Genomic DNA, 25,066 nt, shown 5'->3' on the forward strand with positions numbered 1-25,066 from the left:
CATAGTAGTGCCCAGACATCAGATTCAGATTGCACAACCCTCTTCAAGCAAACAGTGTAGCACCAGCAGCCAGTAGCAATTATACAAGTGCCCGAGAGCTCACTCCATCTGCAGACATGGAAAGAAGTAGCCTCCATCTAATTGTCAAACTATTCTTTAATGCGTTAAATGTTGAGCCATGTTAAGTCAAGCTACAAAATGCAGAGAGTAGCATTCCCGTCTTCTCTTCCACAAAGGGTTCCAAGTCTTCCCTCTCTCCTGGTGAGAGGCAAGACTTGTAATGTGTGAGCTATTCTGAGATGATAATCAGCCCAGAAAGTTTTGATAATTGGGTGACAATTAACCACAGTCAGGATATTACATTACTCAGATACAATGGACTAGCTCCTAGCTACTGTAAATCATAAGTCATTGGAGAGCCTGACCCCTATCTAGTTTAGTTTAGTTTCCATCCAACAAATACCACATTGGACTTTTTTTGTTTAAGCAAAAGCTCAGCTAGTCACCCATAGGCTTTCTATGCCCTAATGTCATGCCAATGGCAAGGCAAAGGACAGTATTTCTAATTGATACATTCCAGACCTGTATCTTCCCCCTGTGTGTACACATTGCTTTACAATAGCAGCTGTAAAGGCTCTGGTCTCACTGGAGGCTTTGGTGTCAGCAAAACCCTGCATCGTCTGGGGGAGGACAGCAGTGCAGAGGACAAAAGTGGGGCTATTTGGGACACAGGAGAGCCCACTGCCTCCTGTGGCCACTTCCCTTTGGGGGACAGGCCTTCCACCCAGCCATTTCCCTTTCCCTTGCCCATCAGGTCTCTCAAACTATAACAGCCCTGCTGAAAATGAAACATGCATGTCATACATAATGAGAAGAGGCCCAACTGCTGGCAAAAAAAAAAAAAAAAAAAAAGAAAAAAAAGAAGTGTGAAATTACAGTATCAGTGTGAGAAGGAGAGATATGAGCCCTTATTCCCCAGGAGAGAATTTGAAAGTACATTATTTTTTCCATTCGCAAGCAGCATTTAAGGGGCAGCTCTTGGAGGCTGAGAGGAACCACCAGAAGGAAAACAGCACTTACAAGCAGAGCAAGTATTTCTTCCCTAAATATTTGAGACCTTTTTATGATACAACTGCTTGGTTTGGTGTGGGGAGATGTGCATGCACAGCCCTGATGAACAGTTGTCTGTGGTTTTTATGTGGGGTTTTTTGTCTGTGTCTTTATGAGGGAGCTGGTTTGGAGAAGAGGAGACTGAGGAGTGACCTTATTAATGTTTATAAATGTATAAAGGGTGAGTGCCATGAGGATGGAGCCAGGCTCTTCTTGGTGGCAAACAATGATAGGACAAGGGGTAATGGGATCAAGCTGGAACACAAGAGGTTCCACTTAAATTTGAGAAAAAACTTCTTCTCAGTGAGGGTGCCAGAACACTGGAACAGGCTGCCCAGGGAGGTTGTGGAGTCTACTTCTCTGGAGACATTCAAAACCCGCCTGGACATGTTCCTGTGCGACCTCACCTAGGCGTTCCTGCTCCAGCAGGGGGATTGGACTAGATGATCTTTCGAGGTCCCTTCCAATCCCAAACATACTGTGATACTGTGGTTCCTAAGGTGCTCTGTCTACAGATAATACTTTATCTAGTCTTTCTGAAGACCCAAGAGCAAATTCTTTAGCGCTCACCAAAAGAGAGAAAAAAAAAAAACAAAGGTACACCATTTTGGCTGGCTTTCCTCTTCACAGAACAATTTAGCACTCCTGGGTAAGGAGGAGACTTGCCTGTGTTGGGTCTGGTTGTGGTAGGGTCTACTAGTCTCTTGCACTCATGAGAATCTAATTTATTTTTAAAGAGTGCTTTAATATAGCATAACAATATTACCACACATCTTGCTCAAGCAAAGAATTTTTCCAATCTATATTCAGTGCCAGATAGAGTGACTATAAAATGAGTTACTGTACCTTAAATTTCTGCCTTGGCTATAGTGACAGGAAACTAATTAGGCAAACTCTGACCGTGTCTTCTGGACCAAAACCACATTACTTGGACGCATAAGAATTACCAGCTGCATGACAGCCTGTGCTTCTGGAGGGAGTTGGGCTTAAAGGATGAAATAACAGGTAAAGGAGCAGAGAACAGTGGCCACTGGAGGGTCCAAACCCGTAAAGCAGCAGTGTTTAAACTCTTTTCCAGCTAAACTGTAACGCCTCACAATGTGGCCAAAATATGTCAGAAACCTATCTGTGGCCTGAATGCTGGGCTCAGACCACACGTAAAACTAAGCCCTAAACACACTTTGACTTTTCCAGGTTATTCTTAAATTCCAAAGACCAGCATATTGGAGCAAACTGCACATGCTAATCCTGATCGAGCAGATCGTATGTTTCTTAGCCCACAAAGCTACTGACCTTCCTGACTCTGGCAAGCTTTGCTGGGCAGTGACAGACTGGGACCTACCAGGGCTCAGCAGGTCAGGGAACAACAATTTCAGACCTGGGCTTCACTTCTGCCATCAGAAGCAAAGACCTTTTGTCAGGCACGAGTGTTTGATGCCTTTTTTGCAAGCATCTGTGCTTCTGGGAAATTATTCTTGAGGACTTCTGTCTTCTTAAAAAAAATATATATATAATCTGTCCTCTTCCCACTTCCTTACCAGAAGTTGGGTTGCAAACTATGACCAGATATTATTTGGTCCTTTTTTCTGGTATTCCTACCTCTACATAATCAGATCCAAACATTTCGGGTATCGCTAAGTATCAAACAGGAAGACAGGGCTAATACCAAATTTAGCCACACCTTAAAACATCCTTTCTGAAAGGGTGTTCTTACCTTCCAAAAGGTAAAAACAAACACCCAAAATAAGGGCTGCACAGTCCTTCCTTTTTCTTAGGTTAGGCTCAGACAAAAAGAAAAGAGGGGGCACAGCATTCAGAAAAGAGCTGGGTGAAGGGATCTTATTGCTACTATTTCATGTGTATTATTTATATTGCTATAGTGCTCAGGGACTTCAAACGGGGATTAGTGTCCCACTGAACTACGCACTGCAAAAAGGAACACCACAAAGACAGTTCTCTGCCCCTGAGGGCTAATCTTTGGCCATTTCTCTACAGCATCCAGTTAGAGCAGGGCATAAGTAAGTGTATTAGAGTGTACTGCATGGACTGCATGTAATCTTACTTGTATAATTACCCTTGTTCTTCCCTAACCTACTGCCCCACCTCTGGCTGTTAACCTAACTCATCACCTCAGTCTAAATTTAGTTTGTGACCTTCTTGGACAAAAGTCTTCGTGCCTTTTCATTTGTTCTGTTTTATTCATTTTCCATGGGTTTGAGCCACAAAAAGTAATATACATCATTGAAAGCATGAAACAAAATAACTTCCTTCCCTCTCTATGAAAAAGTATATATGATATATTTAAATGTGCATCTTGAAATGTTATTATTTTGATTATGTATTTCCATAGCACCTAATGTAACTCTATGGGTCAATGAGCAATACAACTGGTATCACAATGTAAAGAAAGAAGTCTGGTCAACTTTGGTATATGCACCAATTGTTTCTCCAGATGATAAGCAGACAAAGGAGATACGTCTGCAAAATAATTCCTACTGGTTAAATATGAAACCAGCTGCTGGTATACTGCACTGTGATGAATAAATTGGCTTTGCAAGTCCTCATAAAGATAAAGGAACGTGACAAGGTCAGGACAACACAGTCTCAGCATCTCCAGAGCTTGGACCGAAACACAGGCATTCTCCCACCTCCAAAGTTCCACTTTCCAGGCCAGCCTCATGCCCGCAGAATTGTCTTCCCCTGCCTGCAGCCACAGCAGCTTCAGTTCCATCAAGGGACCATTTCTTGGCAAAGGAAGGTGTTGGAGCATTGGCAGTTTCTAACCTTTCCCAGGGAAAAAGGGACTACCTGGACAGAAGAGTCTGTAGAGCCACTGGTTAGAGTAGGGCAGTACTGTCCAAGAGCTCTGCCACAATTCTGCCATCTTATGTCACCCATTCGTGCTCTAGAAGAAGAAGAAAAAAAAAGGCATTTGTTTAACAGACTGTACTGAAGAACTATAAACAACACGGAATGTTAGTTTACACAGAGCAGCGAGGGTACAGACAGCATAATGGTGCAGTTCACTTCTGTTTCCCTCCACACCCTGAGGATCCGCCTGACTGTCAGCTTTACACACAGCAACTCATTCTGCAGGCTTGCAAAGCTCAAGCTCACTCTGCCCAAGATAGCAGGGTACGTGATAAAGAGAGTCTCCAAATAAATGATGGACTCCCTCAAATATCCCTCTCCTTTTCACAAGCAGCAGCGAAAAGGCAGGGGCCAAAGCTTTTGAAGACACATTTCCGCAAGTGAGCAGAAGTGTGCAAACTCTATGTGCACGCTGCCTTCCGCAGCCCAGAGCACTGGGGGCTAGGGGAGGCACGGGGCTAGGGGAGCCCCTTCACGGCTCGGCAGCCAAGGCTGAGAACTATTTGGATTAGATGAGGAATTTCAAGTGGAAACCATCTGAACGTGTGTGTGCGCCTGCGTGAAGTCGAACTGTGTTTAAAGAAAACAAATGGCTTCTTATAGTACCTCTGCAAGGTTCGGTTCCAAAGGGGGAATAAGTAAACCTTGTTTTTCCTGCCATTGCAAAGTTAAATGGGATTGCATGTTTTGGTTTTTTTTTTCCTTGTTCTGAAAGCAAAGAATCAGGAAAAAAAAAACATGACAGCAACAGTATGAATAAATTGGCAAGATACGCTGTAAATAGCTTCAATGCTAAAGAAAAATTAAACAACAAAAAAAAATATATTGCAGCCATTTTAAGATTTTAGCTTCCTTCTTCACCCCTGCCACTAAGCAGGCTTCCTCAACATGTGACAAGAAGAATTGAGAGGGAGGCTTGCCAAGTGTTTTCTGACCCAAATCCTAGAGGTATCATCCATCTGCAGCAACAGACAGCTTGCTGTGGTCTGTCATTACCTTCTGTTTGGTTTTCAACACCAGCTAGCCTGGTTAATGAAAGAAGATGCAACCACCAAAGACAATGAACAGACAAACGTTAGCAGTGTTTCTGGGAAGCTTTGAGGAAGACTTCTCCAATCTTCAATAGGTCAGAATACAGAACAATAAAGACTGAGGCATGCATATGTAAGTGTATTGCTTTAGTTAACTAGGTAAGCTCAGCTATTAGCAAAACATGCTGTATAAAGCCTGGTGAAGAGGATTTAAGGACACAAGCCGAAAGGCAGAGCTAACCGTTCAATTTCTGTCACAGCACTGCACCTACCTACTCGACCATTTTCAGCAGGCATTAAATTTCACAGCCTGAAAGAGCCAGGCAGTCAGAAATATTTTTCCTACAGGACCAAGACCCAGCTCCACATCCATAATGTTCTATGTAAATGTTTGCATGCAGCCCTTCACATCTAAGGTTTGTAGCAATGCATGGTATTTAGCCAAATGCCATTCCCCTAAAGGGCAGCATATTTTTGTTCTTATAATCTTGTATGGAAATTGAAACGGACATATTTTAACATGGGAAAAGTAAACAGGTTTACCCTCAGCTAGGTGCTGCTGATGATGGGGGCCTGAGATTTTTCTTTACACATTCCTGACAGAGATTCAGCAACTGCCAAGGAAGAATGTTCCCCACAGAAAACTGAATCCCTCAGTTTGACCTAGGCGCTAGGCTGGCAACTGCATCTACTTAGCTAGACAATTTAGGCAGCACTGGCCTCATCAGTAAAGCTTTATCATTTTGTTCTTCATCAAGCCTCCCTCCAAACTCTTATTTAACTACCACATAAACATGCTGTACTTAAAATGCTTGTCTTTGGTAAACCGTTCTCCCTTTCGAAGATCCATTAGGCCCGATGCAAATAGAGCCTAAAAAGCTACTCAAAGCTTTCAGAGAACTCTTTGGAGTTCCAGCTTCACATTTCAGTTACTGCAATGTTTTCATTAAGATGCTTGTCTGAGTTCTGCTCTGCAGGATTCTAAAAGAAAAATGTTCCTTTTGTATTGAACACAACCAGTAGGTATTTAGCTATTTTTGGTGTATTATGACAGTGCCATCTGGCATTCATCTGCCAGGTACCTCAGGAGAACGTCCCCTTCCTACTTGCCTATATGATGCCGGCCAAAATGATAGAGTACACCAAAGGTTAACTTCCTGTAATACGGTCTCTTGGCTTATCTTGAATAAGACAATAGTCCCTTTATATTCCCAGCTTTGCATTTCACATGTTCTCCTGCTTGCCTGGAAAACAGGGTCATGAAAGATTCTTATGGGTCAGACACCTTCTAATGTGAAGCCAGGGATAATGCTTGCAAACGTAGTAATAACAATCTATAAGGCCAGTTGGCGATGCACATACAGAAGGAAATATGAAATAGAAATGGAAATTTGCCCAGTTAGATTTGTTCTGTTCCACTGAAACCCTTTGTACAGTGGAAGAATAAACAAACCACTGCTCTTAGAAGTCATGGTTCACCTGCTGACTCGAAAACTCATGTCTGTCAACCAGCATGAGAGAGGCCAAGGGGACTATCTGTTTGGGTTTCTCTTTTGGTCTCAGTCTAATTTATCTTGTCAGTTCCAAGATCTCCACTCCTTTCTTGAAAGGAGGATAAAGGGAGTTTGGCTTAGCCATGCCCTCCAATTACTTAACTATTTTCAAGCAAGAAAACAAACAAGAACTGCAGTGCTAGCTCTTAGGATGGACCAGTTCAGGTTGACTAGTTCAGCTGCTGAGTAACGTCTTAAAGCTGTTTTCATCCTAGCCCCTTCCTCAGTCGGCAGTTCCTTCATCTCCTTCAGGATATACACTTTAATACTCCCAACCTGCTTCTTGAAAACAGCCTTTTCAAGAGAAACAAGCCAGTCTTGAGCAATTAAGATGTATAGATCTCCCTTCACTTCCTTCAAAGCCATTGTGGAGGTGCAGCTGAAACCCATTAAATTCAATTGAGCCCAAATGGCCCATAAGTCATATGGAAACTTCCTCTGGGCTTTTAACAAAGCCTTGCTTTAAATTCCAAATTACAAACAAATTCAGTCTGTTCAGCTTTCACATAAAACATAAAAATTAAAGAAAACACACAGAGAAAAAGTTTCATCAAATCACAGGGAGCATTAGAAGAAAGTACAATCAGTTACTCTTGTTCTGAAGTAACATTCTGCAGTTAGAAATGTTATATTAAGTCCTGGCAAGATTATCTTCAGTCAGGACTGCAAGCATGCTTTATTCACTGTCTCACAAAGTAAAACTGATGGCATTCATCACCCCATTCTCTCCTCTGACTCCCCACAACAGCTAAAAATAACCTATATTTACACATATACACATAATATGCTGTGAATATATGTATAATTATATCACATATAGCTACCAGACTAATCTTAGGTTCTTATTTAATAAGCAGATAATAAACACATACTATATATACTTAACATTAATTATCGCTTTATTGTGGGTCAGGTTTGTATCAAGTTGACTTTTTTTTTTTAATTTGGCTTTATGTTGGAAATCTCAATCTGTCTAAGATTAGGGATCAATATATGTGCTGTAACATCATAAGTCAACTGAACACTGAAAAGATACAGGCAGACACTAAACTTGAAAATTATACAGTAAAATTGTTCCATAATACATCTTTATTCAGACTCCCCATGGGAATGGCATGCTGTAAAAGCCTTAAAAAAAGCCTCTATTTGAGGGTTAATTTCACCTTAAGGGCTCTGAGAATAACTGGAGTTCCATATCTTTATGATTTTTTGTCAATTAATGTTTTTTACATTCTTTCTAATAAGAACTTAATGAAAAATATCCTGGTCTACCTATTCTATTTGGCACCCAAGTAACAAGTCATTAAAAGTATCTGAATCATTTTTAAAAGTGCTGTGGAGTAATATTTGCAAAGATAATGGGTCTGAGTGGCACATGAAATTGAAACAAAAATTAGCAGGTGTCCTTCGTGGATAACCAGGACCATGCTGAGTACTGCTCCAAGACACAGGAGCTCAGCAGTTGATTCGTTTGCAGATCCGATGTCTTTGCCATAGTGGGGAAACATCCCTGGGATGCAGAGGGAGCAGAGTACTACTATCTGCTGACAGACTTTGCAGCACCACTGTGGGTCTGTCAGGGCACTGGGACACCGGGATAGCAAATCATCCTGACCAAGGCACAGGCTTTGTCTCCTTCGCATGCCCCTGTGGTAAATGCAGCAAATCTTTTCAGTGGGTTTCATAAAAAAATACAGTGGCGAGGGTACGGTTTAGATTATTGCAATGAAACAGCCAACAGTGTACCCTTGCAGCCAAGAGGGCAACCATGTCCTGGGGTGCATCCAGCACGGCATTGCCAGCCGGGCAAGGGAGGTGATTGTCCCGCTCTGCTCTGCACTGGTGCGGCCTCACCTGGAGCACTGTGTGCAGGTCTGGGCAACACAGGATAAAAAGGGTATAAAGCTACTGGAGAGTGTCCAGAGGAGGACCACAAAGTTGGTGAAGGGTTTGGAGGGGAAGCCATATGAGGAGCAGCTAAAGTCACTGGGTTTGTTCAGCCTGGAGGAGACTGAGGGGAGACCTCATGGGGCTACAGCTTCCTCACAAGGGGAGGAGGAGGGGCAGGTGCTGATCTCTTCTCTCTGGTGACCAGTGACAGAACCCGAGGGAATGGCAGGAAGATGTGCCAGGGGAGGTTTAGATCAGACATGAGGAAAAGGTTCTTCCCCCAAAGGGTGGTGGAGCACTGGAACAGGCTCCCCAGGGAGGTGTCACGGCCCTCAGACACATGGTGTGACCTGTGGGGTTGTCCTGTGCAGGGACAGGAGTTGGACTCCATGATCCTTGTGGGTCCCTTCCAACTCAGGACATTCTATGATTCTATGAAACAAGTAACTCTGTTTCTTCCACCCCTGCTTCTACTCCTTCTCCCCTCCGCCCCTCAGCCCCTTCTCCTAACTGTGTGCTCTTGCTGCTCCCTCACTACCAGCCCAGAGCTGCCTCAACTCACCAAATCGGCAGAAGAGCAACTCAGCACAATCAAACACTTCAACAGAGCCTCATAGAACATGCAAGAAAGATGACAGTGCAAAGGATGTAGGACTGTGAAGCCAGGGCCAGGCAGAGGAAAAAGAGGACTAAATTATAGCAACAGGGAACAATCTGCTTCATGGATCCATGCCCTGGAAGACTTCAAGTTTGTTAAATTAGCAAAAGGAAAGGAAAGTTATAATGTGTTAGTGTGCATCTAAGAAATTTTTAAAATCAAACCAACACAAAACAAACACACACAACAAAAATTAAAATTAAATTAAAAACAAACAAACAACAACAAAAAAAGAGGTCAGCATAGTTTATTAACAGCTTGACTCTCACTCAACTCCTTTCTCAACTTCTCCAGATATTCATTGGTATTTAGACCTCACTCCTGGGACAGTGATAACAGAAACTACAGCATTTCTAAGACTGTGACTGAGGTCTGGGAATAATAAACAGAAAACTAATTTCAGAACAATAAATGAAGTAACACCTATTGAGAAAGTTCTAGGAGGAAAAAAACCATAATAATTAAAAAAAAAAAAAAAAAGAAGCAAAAAAAGATGCTGAAATATCTGTTTGGAAGAAGTATGTTCTCTGGTTTGATTGTTTAGTTGTCCTGAATTGCATCCACCACAAGAACACCATAAATCTGAAAAAGTATAGACAGAACACATTGCATTTCAAGAAGGAGAAGGGAATTCCTCTTTCTCCTCTGATTCCCCACTGTCAGGCCACAGCCAACTGAGACTGCTTGAGAAACCAAGCACACTGAAATCACCCCTTCTGGTGGATAAAAGTTATCCGAGGACAAATTCATTCCCACAGCTTCACAACCCTGAAAATGGCCAGAAATAAAGTAACAATCCCCCTAAAAACACAAGCCAGTATTCTAGCCCTGTGGAAGGAAATACTCCAGTATAATTTAGTCAGTGTCATTAAGGGGAGAGTCGAGGAATTTTGGGGTGAGTCTGCAGCATTCAACACACCGATGGCACCAAATGCAGCGTTGTCCATGGAGCCAGCACATCCTTGCCTCAAGCCTGGTTCTGACCCAACATGTTTTGGGCCAACTCAAATACAGAAAAATACTGTTACTGGTCACTGTCAGGCTACTTCTGTTTACAAGCTAACTCATGAGGCTTTTTCAAAGTACTGTTTCTATTTTCTTTTTCCCCTGAGCAAAAGCCATGACTTCTAATTTTAAAGGGGATTTAAAAGCATTTGTGATTCATGGGGATTTATGGCTGTTTCCCAGGGAGTTTCAAAAGCCTGGACTTTCTTCCCACAACTCCCAGGAAATGCAGTTAAAAGTCTCCCACAGGTTGTTACTTCAACATGTTCAGACTGTTGGGTGGTGTGGGACAGTCACCTGGCAGCCTCCATCCCAGCACCTGCCAGGGGCAGGACCCCTACGGATGCTATCCAAGGCTGCACCCAAAACTGAGGGTCTCATGCAAAAATGCAGTGTGAAAACCATCCCCTAGAGTAGACTCAACCAGCACTAACTTGGACAACAGTTACGTGTCATTCCTATTTCTATACGTTGCTAATTTATAGAGAAACAACGTAGCACTGGAGGCCAGTGGGAAAAATTGGGGGAGCGGAGGGGATGCTCTTTTCAGGAAATGAACATTAGGAAATTCCTTAAGGCAAAAGTGCACTGAGGACACCATTACATTGAACTTAAGAACAATTTTACCTTGATCCCAATTTACCCAATTTTCAGCTCCGAGTGGTTACAGCAAGTAAGGCACTGGAAAGCCCTGGGTGAGCTTTTTCCCTCAACCAAGACTCACTTCCAAGAGCTCTTTAAATGTCAGGCCTTTAGCAATGGGTTTCATACAACAAGAGCGGGTTGCCTTTCCCAATGTGAAAGGAGACCTTCCATGTTTTGCTTTCCAGCTACTCCTACTCTTCTGTTCACCCTGAACATCACCTTCAGTGACAAAGCTAAAAACCCCCACCCTTGCTTGTTATCCTGACAATATTTAATTCTGACAGCACATTCAGTATGCTTCATAAAATATGCAACCCTGTGACTAATGAGATATTTGCACGTAAGGGCCATAATACAGTAAAATGCAGGGCAATAAAAGTAACGGAAAACCATGAACTGATCGGTCAGCTGTTAAAATGATGCAAAGTGTGTCTTATTAAATGTGTTATGTTATATCCAGATGCTGCCTAGAACTCAGCCCTGGCTCCCTCAGTAAAGCTTCACTTTAAAAAACTGCTAGGTCTCTCTTTCTATTATTACATGTTAGCTCCCTATTTTTCAAATGCTGATGAAAAGTTCACTTCTCTACTGCCTCCCTGCTTTCCACTCATCATGTAAGGGGAATACTATTTTGATTTTATGTGTGTGATTGCATCCACTCCAGTGCTAAGCATCCTATCAGCATATGACCAAATAGCAAAGCTGACATTTTTGCCATGATTATCCACGGAATGTTTCCTACCTCTGATTTACAAGAGCCCTATTCATGAGAAATGATTAATAGCTCACTAGTGCTGCCAAAAAGCACATAAATCTAGACTTCTTCTATGCTCCTGACATGCTGCTTGCCTCGTAGATATGTTCAGATCTCTCTCTCTCTCTCTCCCGCTTATCTATGTCTGATCCCCAATGGGCACACACTCCTGCTGATTAGGCAATACAGTTGCTGACTGGGACAATCTTAGGCTTATATTCCTGATGGCACCCAATTAGAGGTTGCAGAAAGCAGTGTCCTTTCTGGCTTGTACTAGACAAGCATGATTAAGTGTTAAATGCCTTCTAAATTAACAGGCAACATCATCCATGTGTCTGTTACAACTTATCAGGGTAAGAAACCAGCTCCGTTGCCAAGTTTTCTCTGTTCGCAGTTAGTCTCCCAGGCTGCAGACTAATAGAGCCAAGACAAGGGCAAGCTGCACACAAGCATATACCTGACTCAGCTGATGCTTAACTTATTCAACAAGGTTTCACGCACTCACCATAAAACATGCCTTTAAGTGCATTGCTCAAATGTGATAGATTTACACCAGCGTTGTCTAAACCAGGGCCCATGATGTCATTCTCCATCCCCTCACCACCACCCCTCCCGAGTCTAATAAAAGCTATTTCACAGTTTTCCAGCATCCTTCTTCTGAAGATCCTACAGCATCTTGCGACTATTAAAGAGCAGATCATATCATATCTACCCATTTTATTCCATTATTTCAATGGGGCTGCTAGCACTGCAAGACACACCATAAAAAAGTAGTTTGTTGTGCCGAGTTTGTCAAGAGAATGTCAAGGTTGCAGTGCTTTCCCTATGCCTACCCACTATGACACAAGCCTTTAATTGTACAATCATGTTCTACTTTACAAATGCTACACAGGGTACAACATGCCTTTTCCTTGCTGACTTTGATACAGACAGGTTACAGCTTGCAACCGTTTTTCATCCTTGTATTCACGATGCTCACTGTTGTTACAATGCAGTGCATTTTTCATTTTAGATACTACCATCAGACCGCAGAATCACACACAGCTCCCACTGACTTATCTGGAAACCCTAGCTACTACCCCAGCTGTAATAAAAAAAAAAAATCAGTATTATTATTAATTTTTTCTCTAGGTGTGTTTTGATAATATTCTTGGCACTCATGCTCTGCTCAGTTTTTATTCCTTCTTAACTTCCTTATGATTAATTACTGGTCCAAGTTTACAAGCAGCTATCAACTTTTGAGTGCCCCCACCCAGAGTTTTGCCAGATGACACAATTTCAACATACTCTTTTTGCAGGCAAGTTATTGGGCTTTATTACTGCACAAACCACTTTGCAGGTAAATATCTGGAAAAAAATTGCACCTATATGAAGGGATATCTTGCCTAGTTGGACAGTCTTTAGAACTGTAAATACTGCTCTGTGTACCTTATCTTCAAGCTGTCTGGCACTTTTGCTAAGTAACAGATGTGCTTTCTTTAAAGCAGTGCTCAACTATTTCTTCAGAGTGAAAAATGGCCTATATAATTTTCATTTCTGTGCCAAGGATAAGAAAGTTGTTAGAGTTTCTCCTCTGGCCATTGTGTCACATATTCCTTCAGAAGCAGAATATTTCATTACTGTTTATTGCCATGACCTGATGTCCAGATACGTACCCTGCACAGCTGTACGTGCAGCACTAGCCATGGGCTAAACCCCTGAGAAAGACAAAGCTGACGACATGAACAGGTGTTCACTGTGGTTGTATTTTGTGCAATGCTGTTTGCAAAGCATATAATTGAAGTAAAAACAATCAAACAATAACAGCCACTTTCTTTGCTCAGCATGCCCAAGCCTCCCTGGCCAGTGAGTCATAAGCCCCAAAGGGCCTCGACTCTCTGCTTACTCCTAGGTCATGCTCACAGCTTCTTACCTAACTTTTTTCTTCTGCTGTGTTTGGAATCAGTCTCCAGACTGCATGGCCTAATTCTGCTCAGCCTTTTCTTTGCTTGATTGCTGCCTTCCTACAGGCAGCTAAAAATGTGTTTAAATATTCCTACCACTTAGCCCGAAGGAAAACTCTTTAGCACATTTAACATCTTTACCCAGATCTGAGACTTTCTACAGATGTAGAAACCCTCTGATGGCAGCCACTAACACCTTCCTGTATAAAAAAATACATTTGTGAAAGAACAGCTACATGCAAAGTAAATAGAGAATTCTTCCATAAAACAACACAATTAGCTGCCTCATGTGCAAAAGGAGATTTTTCAAAAACGATACATTACAAATAATCAACAATGTTTTTTCACTCTAGTTTCTGCGATGTGCGCACAGTAGAGCAGTTAGAATGAGATGTTAATTTCATCATCTTCTAAATGGCAGAAGCAAGGCAAATTGGAACTGTGATGAAACCCCTGTTTACGAGGTATCTACCCACCTCTCAGCTTTCCAGATAACACCAAACCTTTTTCCTCCATGTCTTTGCTGAACAACCTAGAATTGGGTAGATCACACACAAAAAGACCCACTCCAAAAAAACTTTCCATGTATTTTTACCAGTTCATATATTTTCGGCCGTTTCACTGGCAGCACAACACACCAGTTTCTCTGACGTAACAGCCCATAGTGCCGCACGTAGGAAACATTATCTGTCGGGGTTGGCTGCACTATCTAATTAGAGATCTCCACACAGCTCATCTTCACTAAGTTTCATAATTACGTGACTCCGAGCATCAGCGATACTCACTCAGCAGTTCCACGGGAGCTTTCTTGGTAGACACTGTTTGTCTCATTTCTTTTACTTTCATTCTTATTTCACCATCTGCAGTAATCCAAGCAGTTTTCAGGTACCTTTTTTTCCACAAGAAATGTTGCTTGTTGCATTGGAGACTCATATTGAAAGAAGCACAGAGAGGAACAAATGACATTTGGGGTATTTCATTACAGCTATAAACGCAAAAGTAGGAGGAAATGAGAGAAGAGTTTAAAATAACTTTCATTCCTCTTGTCAACAAAAACATACTGTCAAATTACATATTTGTGTTCTAGTGATATATTTACAAGGACTCTTCTGCCTGTCTCTTTTTGTATAACGAAAAGCTCTTACTCAAGGTTCAGGCAATTTCAAGGATTATTCAACACTGGCTTATTCTATGGCTAACAAATGCATGATTTAATCAAGGAATGCCCAGAAGTAGCAAGAGTAAGAATCAACACTCAACTTGACCTTATACTCCTTCAGCAGGTGCTGTACTTTCACAGACACAAATATGGCTAGAACAACCCTCAGGAGAAAACAATTAAAGGGAAAAAAAAAAAAGGAAATTAGTTCCATGTATCATTTATCCTAAATTTCCAAACTTGGTTCCTATTTATTTATGAAAAGAAGTACAAAACAGTATTTGAATTCAAATTACTGACATAGAACACCTTGATACACTGAAGTTTCACATGTTGCTGTGCATGTTCTGAGTGCTGTTTTGGTCATTCCTAAATCAAAAGAGCTGTCTGTGTACCTGGAGTTCACGATACCGTTTTGGCAATAAAGAAACTAATGGATACCAGTACTCTATAAGACTTGAAATGTAGGAACCAACTTTCTGTACCACTGCTCACTTTCCAAGACCGTGTGTTTAAACCTTGAACATGAGAGCATGTATACTCCCATCTGCTTGGCATATCTAAATGATGCCGAGTAAGTCATGACATGCTTTGGGAGAATTTTATCATTAAATATTTTCACACATCATCTTGATCCTTATGCAGCTTGATTAAAAAAAAAAAAAAAATCTGAGTAACATAACATAGAAGTTTTTTCTGAGCTAAGAGAGACTTACATGACCTAAGCTCTATTTACTTAAACAAAACAAACAAACTGAAACCCCAAACCTTGAGCTTTTTTAATAAATTAATCCTAATTAAGTAAGGAAAGTTAAAGTTGGGTGGTTCTGACATCAGCGGAATCAAAGCACATTCCATTATTTAGCTAATACGAGCAGTTTTGTTAAACAAACTATACCTTTGTTCCGTAAATTTTGGAAGTTGGGCTTTAGACAGATGTTCCCTGCTGGATGCAGACATACCAGGGAAAGGTTGTAGACCCAGCTGTTGATCATCACTTCTTTGCAGAGGTTACTGCTCCCTTACGTTCGTTGGCAGAGCTTGCTTACAGAAACACCCTCGAAGCCACTTGAAGTGGAAGCGAGTGGCGTTACTATTTAGACAGCTCCAGCTCACCAGCGCAGCTGCTGCAAGTGTTTGTGCCTGTCTGCACCTTTAAACTTCCCCCGTTCACAAGACTGCAAGTTTTCACAACTTCTTGTCAGGACAGAGGCTTTTCTCACCTTTTTGTGTAGCGACAGAGATCAAATCCCAAATGCCACCCTTGAATATTTAGCCTTAAATGCCTCCTAGTTAAACACTGATGCTAGCAGCTACAGTCCTGTTCCAACCCCAACTTTCCGCTTTGATGAGCTTTCAAATCTCTTTTCCACAAAGCTCGTGGTCCTAGAAACAACAATCAATCAATGTTATTTCTCACCGTGCAAGGTGTTCTCTCATCCTGCAGATCTCTGTGACACGTCAAAGGATACAACATGCATAAAATGCAGCTCCAACACAGTGATGTTGGGATGCACCAGGCTATGGGAAGGGTACAGAATACGGTACTTTGGACCTGTTGCGATGCTCTAGACAAGCTCTTCACCTTTCTCTGCTGTTTTCCCAACTCCAAAATAGTGAAACTTTTGCACAGTTCTTTGAAATCTGAGTGAAAAGTGCTATGTGTTTGTGCACAGTAATTGTTATTAAGAATATAGATCCACCATTCCTTGACAAGTTAAAAAAAAAAATCCTACAAATATTCCATCAACAAATAATTAGGACTGGTGTATGAATGGCTATGACTTTAGAATAATGCGAGGTTTATTTTCTCATTCTTCTCTAGGTAATATGTATCCATGAGTAAATTCCAATATATCTCAAATTCAGGGATACATTAAATTTACAACTAGGTTTGTGGGATTGTTTTTTCCTGTTTTTTTCTCCTGGCAGGATATTGATTGAGCTGCCTAAAATGTCATTCACAGCAGCTTATTTACGTGATGACGTTTCTATCCAAGTGAAATTGCTGTGTCTAACACCTTTTTCCTCTCCAAGGAAAAATATTATTTTGCAGACAAAACAGGAAGTTATCCAAGGGTTTAAGAAAATAATTTGCTGAAGGAAAGCTTCTGTGTAGAATTACATTATTTTCATGCATTTGTCTACTTCTACTTCCTTTAATGCTTGAGGTACAGATAAGACCAAGTAGCCAATTATATGCGAAAAATCATATTAAAAGAACATTACAGATACAAAGTCAATTGCTCAAAACTTACAACCTTCCAAGATTTCCCAGACAATTACATTTCAGGCCCCTTGGCGTACACATTGCGTGCAGGACTATGGATGACAACTATTTTTTCCTAAACCCATTTCCTCGTTCAGTGGACAGAATAGATGCTAATTATTACATGCATGGATCTTCAGCATTTTGTTTAATTCCTATTGCTCTCTGTGAGGCACCAGATCTTATTTACTGACCTGTACTCAAGACTTGCTACGAAGACAGAATTATGACTGTCTGTTGTTCTGTCATGCCACCCTTGTACTACTCAAGTGCTTAGCAAACAAGAAATGAATCCTCACAGAACCCATGTAAACCTGTCAGTGGCATAAGCTTCTCCCCATTCCCACAAATGAAGAGATCATATACCGATAACCTGGAAAATAGTAGTTACTAAGTAGGTTCACTTAAATCTCCACAATTAATTTGCTTTCCACCACATCCCTTCTATGTTTTAACAATTTTTGAGTTCTTTTATGTGCGCTAGGACATGTATAAAGGCTGGACTCTAGCAACACTGGGACACACTGCTTCTGCCTCCCAATTATTGAATTATTTCTCCAAATCACTGGAAGTCCTCAACAAAACAGACAGACGCATTTATTTTTAAGACAAATGAAAAAGCAACACATTTCTCTTAAACTTTTTCTCAGCGAAAAAAAAAAAAAGCACAGCCATTTTTTTCTGAAGCTTTAGATATTCAGCCAGATGTAGTCTCCTAGTCTGCACATTTTTGGTCCAAAAATATACACTTGACAAATTTATAAGTAATTGAAAACAGGGGCTTTGTGACTAAAAGTGTCAAACAAGCTTAACTATAGGTGGCTTTCACAGCCTCGCCTATAATTAATATCCCCTATGAGGAGTCTGACGGTAATCTAGATGAGGCAGGCAGTACAAGGACTCTGTATACCTACACAAAAGAGCAAGGGTTTGTTAAGAGGTCTCATTCATTCTTCTGACGATCTGAAACAAACAGGCATCAAATTATTTATAGCATGTAATCAGCATTCACAACTTCAGCGGAGTACCTGAATACAGCACAGAAGTACAAACGACCACCTAAACCCCGTTCTTGACATTCCAACCTCTGAGCCAGTGAGCTGGTGAATTATTACCACATAAGGAAGCCAGAAGGGATAACTTCACTTTCAAAATTTAAAAAAAAAAAAGCTTCTAGCTAGCTCAGAAGAAATACGTGACTTTGACCCAGACAGCTTTTGCCCTGGTGAGTCACAGCTAGATCTGTCCTGGTACAGCCAACAGTAATTACCAGACATGTCTTCTCATGGTTGACAGTATTCCATGAAGGAAAAGGCCTTGTGCCTAACAAACGTGGCTCTGTGTCATTGAAAAGAGCACCCTAAAATGTGACATATGCATTCCCCTTTGTCTTACCCTGCTCATGTTTCTAAAGACAGCTTTTTTGCAGCTTGTTTCTTATGTGTGTCTATGGACTACGTGAGTAAATCGTGAGTAAATCGTTGCTCTATCACAGCTCATTTACTCAACATACTACAACATATTGTAGTCTCACAAAGGGCTAAGAAATCCTTGATGATTTGAAACTCCATAGTATACTACTGCACTTAGCTGAATCACTAAATAGTAGTAAAATAAAATCTGTCGTTAACTGAATAATTGTTTTATTTCCCCCCCCATGGAAGTAGAAGGAAGCACATAAACAGTTCACGTCTCTTTATAGAAATGAAGGCTACCACGTTCAACCAGCTAGGGGGTGGTTTCACCCTTTTTTAAATCAGAAAAATATTTTAGCACTTATTTATGCTTTCAAGATTGTTCTTTTTAAGAACAGATGTCAAGACAATAAAAGGCATACTTCTAACTACAAACACTGATAAAATATGGTAACGCTCTGTTTTCCCTGCTGCAGAACTGCCAAGTAATAAGGATTTGCATGACTAAGCTTCTATTATGCTGACATATGCAAAACTGAGAAACAATCATTCTTTCTCCTTTGACAACACTTGGAAGGGAAACACTCCTTTTACTCTCCTCTAGGACATGTTGGGCCTCAGACAAGATGAACAGTATCATTCAACCAAATCAATTTTTAAATGGACAGTTAAATGCTGAGTTCTCTTAAGCAGAGACACTTGGATAGCAACCTTATTATGCGAGCTAAAGGTCACTAGGGATTTGACAAACACTTGCAAACATCCAGTATTTCATCTGACATGCCTCTACACAGAAATCATCACACCATTTGGAATCCGCTTCTTTGAACCTAAATAAATATTTAAATAAGCTTCTTCAAGCACTTTTGCAAAATCTTGAATCTGTGATCAACATACAGAATTAAAATAGCTTCTAATTAAAGGATAAAAATGTTAATAAACATTTTCAACCTTGGATGTTTAAGGTTAGTTTCACACCAGTAACCACTGTTTGCCAACTTTCTTCCAGAAGCAGCATCTGCGGGTCCAACTGACCTGAAGTGACTGGTCGGTGCTCAGCTGCCCAGAAGAGTATGATTTATCGCCCTTATCTTAGGCAAAAGAATTCTAAATTGTTGACAGATTTTAAAATGTTGCCATTTTTCTGAATGAAATTTCTCCTTATTTGCTTACTCCGCACCCTCCATTGTACTGCATGGTGTATGACAACTTAGATTTCAACACAGATCAACAACAAAACACAAATAAAATGTAATTCTAGGCTGAGGTCCTCAGGGATGATAAGTCACCATTTCCTTTCTAGACACCTAATCCATACCACAATGTAAAGCATATAGCTATTTCAATGGCCACAAATTCGGGTGTGTGTATCTCCAGCTGTGCTGGTTTGACTGAAAATGAGTTAATTTTCTTCATGCAGTTAGAAACCTTTCTTTTTCATAGCTGGCACAGCCATTATTTGGACTTAGTTTGAGAACAAGAGATAACACCCCAGCAGAGTTAATGTTTTTAATTGCTCTGGTCCAGGAGCCAAGGACATTCTGACTGCTCTGCCCACAGGTGTGAGGCATCGAGAAAGGGGGGCATGGATGGGCCAGAGCTTGACTGACATCCAGACTGATCAGTAAGAGTATTCCATCCCATTAGTGTCATGCTTCATATGTAAGGAGAGTAGGAATCTCCCAATCTCTCTTGGGCTCTCTCTTGCTTCTTCGCTCTCTTTGTCAGAGCCGGGGGAGTTCTGTTTGGCTTTTTGCCATTTTGCAGGGGCCTCTTGCCCTTTCTGCCTTTTCTCCTTTTTTCTCTCTCCAGGACCAGCTGTTCAGGACCAGCTGCTCTTTACTGGGACTGGCTGCTCAGTGTGGACAGAGATCATGAGGAATTGCATTGAGTATATTTTATTTTATATTCTATTTCTATTTTATATACATATTTACTAGTAGTGTATTAGTATTTTGTTATTTTATTAAACTGTGCTTATCTCAATCCAAGTTTCTCCTTTTCAATTCTCTCCCTTATTGGGGGGTGGAAGTAGAAGAGTGAGTCGCTATCATGGTTGTATTGCTAGCTTGGGTTAAACCACAACACCAACCTATCTAGAGCATATAGATACCACCTACAAACTAAGTCATATCCATATAATTTCTAACTAAAAAAAAAAAAAAAAGTGTATTTTTAAGACAAAACCATCAGTTGCAAAACGTTTGGAAACCAGGTGCCAGAGTACAACTATTATGTCATCTCTTAATGTAACCTCATGTAATCTTCCAGAAAGGGTAAATAGCCTGTGGAAGTCTGCATGAAAGAAGCATTTCCAGTGCAAACATATGATGCCCATTGTAAAGCTGCAGGAAGAGAAAGAGCATTCTAGACACATCAAACTCCATCTCTTGCAAGGAATTAAATGGACTTTGGATGGTGAGCCCAGCTCTGCCAGCAATTACGATTGTTGACAAAAAGATCCTGAAAGTTACTGGAACTGTAATTAAAGCGTGAAGGTGGGAGGGAGATGCCACAGCCACACAGCCCCAACGCATCACTGGTGCTGTCACACCTTTGACATCTCCTTGCCACATTCTGGATAAACTTTCATGAATGGTAATCACCAGCAGCCACTTTCAGCTTAGTTTTGCACGTAATGAGGCTTAAATGATTGTGCTATCTGCCTCTTTCCATCTGTTTACCTCTTCTCACTCCCTCCCTTCTCCCCCAACCTCCCTCTTGGAAAACTTTCCGAGCTGTTGGCTGACCCAAATTAGCGATTGCTCTGCAGGAAAAGCAGGTAGAGCTCAGCTGCTGCAGTTGGCAGCAACCAATTGCCCAGTAAGTCCTGGGTTAGACAACACGCACGCTGCTCTGCACAGAACAGCGTGCCATAAAGCACAAGGAGAAAGGTCAGCGTAGTATGCTGTGAAGGGACAAAGGACACCAAGCCAAAGGAGAGCACATTTTATTAGCCTCACTGCTCACTGACTTATTTCAGTGGTGACTCTCCCCTACATGGTCTGTTTGCATTGGATGAGCACCCACCGACAGCACTGGTACTGTCAGAGCAGCAAAGGGGAGAAAGGTGGTGGTGAAAAAAAGGATTTGCTTTGCTAGTGACCTATCTGTAGTCACCTGGAACAACCAAAAGATGGAGGTGACATGAGAAACAGAAAGCAAATTAATAATTCCAGAGTAAGGAAGAAGCCTCACTGCAAATCTTTCCTAAGTAATTATGCATGTACATACAAAATTAGGATAGTTTTCTGCTTACTGTTTTTTTCAGCAACTCACCAAGTGTTCATGCTGAAAATAATAACTTCCCTTAAAATTTACGAGCAGCTAGCAATTCTCCTGAAGAAGAAACATATTTCCTTCCTCCCTCTTCATTCCCCTCCAGGCCCACTCTCCTCAAGCAGAGGATTTAGGCTGAGAAACCTACAATCATAAGAAAATCAGATAAATAAGGATAGAATTAACCCATTTATTAATTATTTGGGAATACTGTCTTTGAGATTAATGTCTCCTTTGGATTATCTGATGAATGGCACAGATAACTAACTTTCTTTTGATCCTCCTACTGGGAAAAATAGAAAGGATGAGATGGCCTGGGTGGAAAGATAATTATGCTCAAAATGATACCACTATCTGATCTATTCTAGGAAGGTTAAACCCAAGTAGTTCCTTCTCAAGTCTCCTACTACCAAGTGGAGATGCCAATGTGAAGCTGTCTAGCCAGTTTCAAATTGGTACATGTTCTCTTGTTCTTGCGACACCTGGCATATGGTGAATGCATTGAGACTTGTAAAAAAACAGTGATTCATTGTTAATTGTTCAGAAGAGAGTCAGAGATTCACAGCCACCCTATATTTCTGGAGAAATACATCTACAGCCCAATTTTTACGTTTTACGAGACAGAAACTGCAAGTGAGGTTAAGAACAGAATTTGGATCCTGATCTGTTCTACAAATTTTTGAGGAGTGTCACTTAAATCCACAGTTAATCTGTGCAGTATTACATATGGTGAGCTATGGAGATTCAATATGTGACCACACAGTCAGGAAGATTGTCTGGCATGAGCTAGATGGTTTTCAATGGTGGGCTCAGCCTTGACCAAGTAGCTTCATCCATGGGTTGAATTTGATCTCTTATCTTTTGCATCGTAATGGTTGAGTTCTGATCCCCTGGTTTGACACAACTACTTTTCACAGAACAATCACATTTCACGTGTGCCTATTCCAGAAGAGTATTGATTTACATAAGGAGCATTTTAAGTAACTTTTTTTTTTAATCAAAAACTTGCCATTTCACTCCCCCACCTGTGATTTAACATAGTTAAATCTCAGGGTCTGAATTCCACACTTTCACATGTCCAACAGGCCATTTTACCATTAAAAAAGGCATGCTAAGTACTTACCTTGTTTAAAATAACTTCAGTGCTCCTCCAAGCTTCACAGGAGAGATTCAGATTTAGCAGTCCTTGCCACTTTCTTTCTTCCTGTCTCATCAACTCTGATTAGCACCAGGAGTGAGGAAACCAAGAAGACAAGCCCACCAAAGTGAGTCTGAACCTGTGGAAGAAGTAGAGCTCATGAAAGACACAGAAGAGGATAGGTGGATTGAGGAGGGGGTTGAGCAGGTCTTTGATGAGTTGGGGGATGGTTTGGATGGGGCATGTAGTGGGCACTACAGGGAGAAGCCCTAGGAAGTAAAAGCATGCATAGCTGTGTAGTGGGAGACTAGAGTGAAAGGATGAGCCAAAATGTAAATTCTTGGAGCAAAGAACCTGCCCTGTGCTAACCCTTGAGTGACACAGAGTAGTCCTTCATGCTCGTGGCTATTCCCTCTGTCCTGCAAGAGCACAGCGTTTCTGTGCCAAGATACCAGTGCATCAAAGATTCCCAATCAGCACCAACAGAGCAGCCACCACACTTCCCTGGGGAGTGAATGCAATAGCACCAGGGACTCGCTTCATAAGGCACTAGCCCTCTGCTGGGAAAAAATTAGCTCCTAAGAGACTGTGTGTCAGTTTTGGGCTCCTCACTACAAGAAAGCCATTGAGGTGCTAGAGAGAGTGCAGAGAAGGGCAAGGAATCTGGTGAGGGTCTGGAGCACAAGTCTGATGAGCAGCAGCTGAGGGAACTGGGGCTGTTTAGCCTGGAGAAAAGGAGGCTGAGGGGAGACCTGATCGCTGTCTACAACTACCTGAAAGGAGGTTGTAGCATGGAGGGTGTTGGTCTCTTCTCCCAAGTAGCAAGCAACAGGACAAGAGGAAATGGCCTCAAGTTGTGCCATGGAAGGTTCAGATTGGATATTAGGAAAAGATTCTTAATGGAAAAGGTTGTCAGGCACTGGAACAGGCTGCCCAGGGAAGTAGTGGAATCACCATCCCTGAAGGTGTTTAAAAAACACATAGATGAGTTTCTTGGGGACATGATTTAGTGACAGTGTTGGGTTAAGAGTTGGACTTGATGACCTTAAGCATCTCTTTCAACCAAAATGATTCTATGATTCTATACGGCAGGTACAAACAGCAGAGCTAAGCATTCTGAAATCTTGGATCAAGGTGGATTTGAAACTGTACTTCACTGGGCCCATGCTCAGTTTTGCTGTAAATCAGAACTGAGGAAACATCACCAATGGATAAAAAAAACATCGTAAATCCTGCTGTTTGGCTCCTCTTTTCATTGCAGCACATTGCATGTGGCACCAAAGACACTGAATAAAAATGTATCAAAAAAAAAATTAATAATCTTTAAAATCATACTCCTCACAGTTTATCAGTTACATTAATAGCACCATCAATATGCCAGAAGACAGACCTTTATCTAAGTAAATTAGATCTAAACTTGTTTTCAACAAATTAAAACATGCCAGCAAATTAAGTTATAATATACAGGCCAGGTATAAACTTGATCCAAGCCAGAAAAAGTACTAGTAACCACGACTAAGTTCAGCCTCTACACGCAAAACACTGCTTGTATTTTTTTTTATTTTGTTGACAATGCAAAATATTGAGGTTATTGTTTAAACGTATCTTGCAAAGAATACAGGAACAGTTGGAAAAGCAAGAGATAGATGACGTGATAGGGAAGAAGTTTACATTTACATCAGTCACACTGCATCTCCTAGTTCCCTGCTAAATGTAAAAAGCAGGCAGGAGAATTACATGGGGCAAGACAGCAAGGAGCACATAAGGCTGGGTTTGTTCAAAAGTGCTTCCACAAAAGAAACAGCCATCGAGCTATCCAATCCAACCTCACATCTGCTTCCAATTTTATAGTCCTCTGTGTCTTTGATGAAAATCCAATTTTTCCCCAAAGGAACTTCAGCACAGTTGAGTAAAGAAAGGTCTATTGATAAATCTAATGCATCTTTTACAGAGTGTGATGCTTCAGGGGTTTGGTGGGGGGGGGGAGAAGCGGTTTGTCTCATAATGTTGTGCAGCATCTCTAAAGCTCCCTTTACATGTCACCACTTTCTAACCTGAGAGGCGATCTGTTTAGATCAACACTGAATGAGAGGCTCCAAGCTAGCTCATTTTTGTTGCCTCTGTCCCTAGGCATCTTAGACACTTGCCTCCATCTAACCAGACACAGTCGGAGACGTCTTTTTAGTGCATGTTTTTGAGCAACATGAGGTAGCACACATCCAAATCCACTTGACGCCAGCATGTCCTTTTGACACCTTCTCCAAAGACAGCAGCAAAGGATAATGTTTCAACAATAAACAGTGCTTATTTTGTTTCTTTCTTAGACACCAAAAAAAATCCCTTATC

At 41.3% G+C, this 25,066-nt stretch overlaps 2 long non-coding RNA genes across 2 annotated transcripts; both read right to left on the reverse strand.

The window, feature by feature from the left end:
- Nucleotides 1-3,284: 3,284 nt before the first annotated feature.
- LOC135578526 (uncharacterized) lies at nucleotides 3,285-14,445 on the reverse strand. Its single transcript, XR_010470245.1, has 2 exons — nucleotides 14,246-14,445; nucleotides 3,285-4,015 (listed from the first exon to the last, which is right to left on the reverse strand). It is a non-coding gene; the product is annotated as an uncharacterized LOC135578526 (long non-coding RNA).
- Nucleotides 14,446-16,041: 1,596 nt separating this feature from the next.
- LOC110366320 (uncharacterized) lies at nucleotides 16,042-22,855 on the reverse strand. Its single transcript, XR_010470246.1, has 4 exons — nucleotides 22,706-22,855; nucleotides 21,583-21,726; nucleotides 17,803-17,851; nucleotides 16,042-16,263 (listed from the first exon to the last, which is right to left on the reverse strand). It is a non-coding gene; the product is annotated as an uncharacterized LOC110366320 (long non-coding RNA).
- Nucleotides 22,856-25,066: the final 2,211 nt, after the last annotated feature.

The sequence above is a fragment of the Columba livia genome, chromosome 2, assembly GCF_036013475.1.
Source record: "Columba livia isolate bColLiv1 breed racing homer chromosome 2, bColLiv1.pat.W.v2, whole genome shotgun sequence".
Classification (NCBI taxonomy): domain Eukaryota; kingdom Metazoa; phylum Chordata; class Aves; order Columbiformes; family Columbidae; genus Columba; species Columba livia.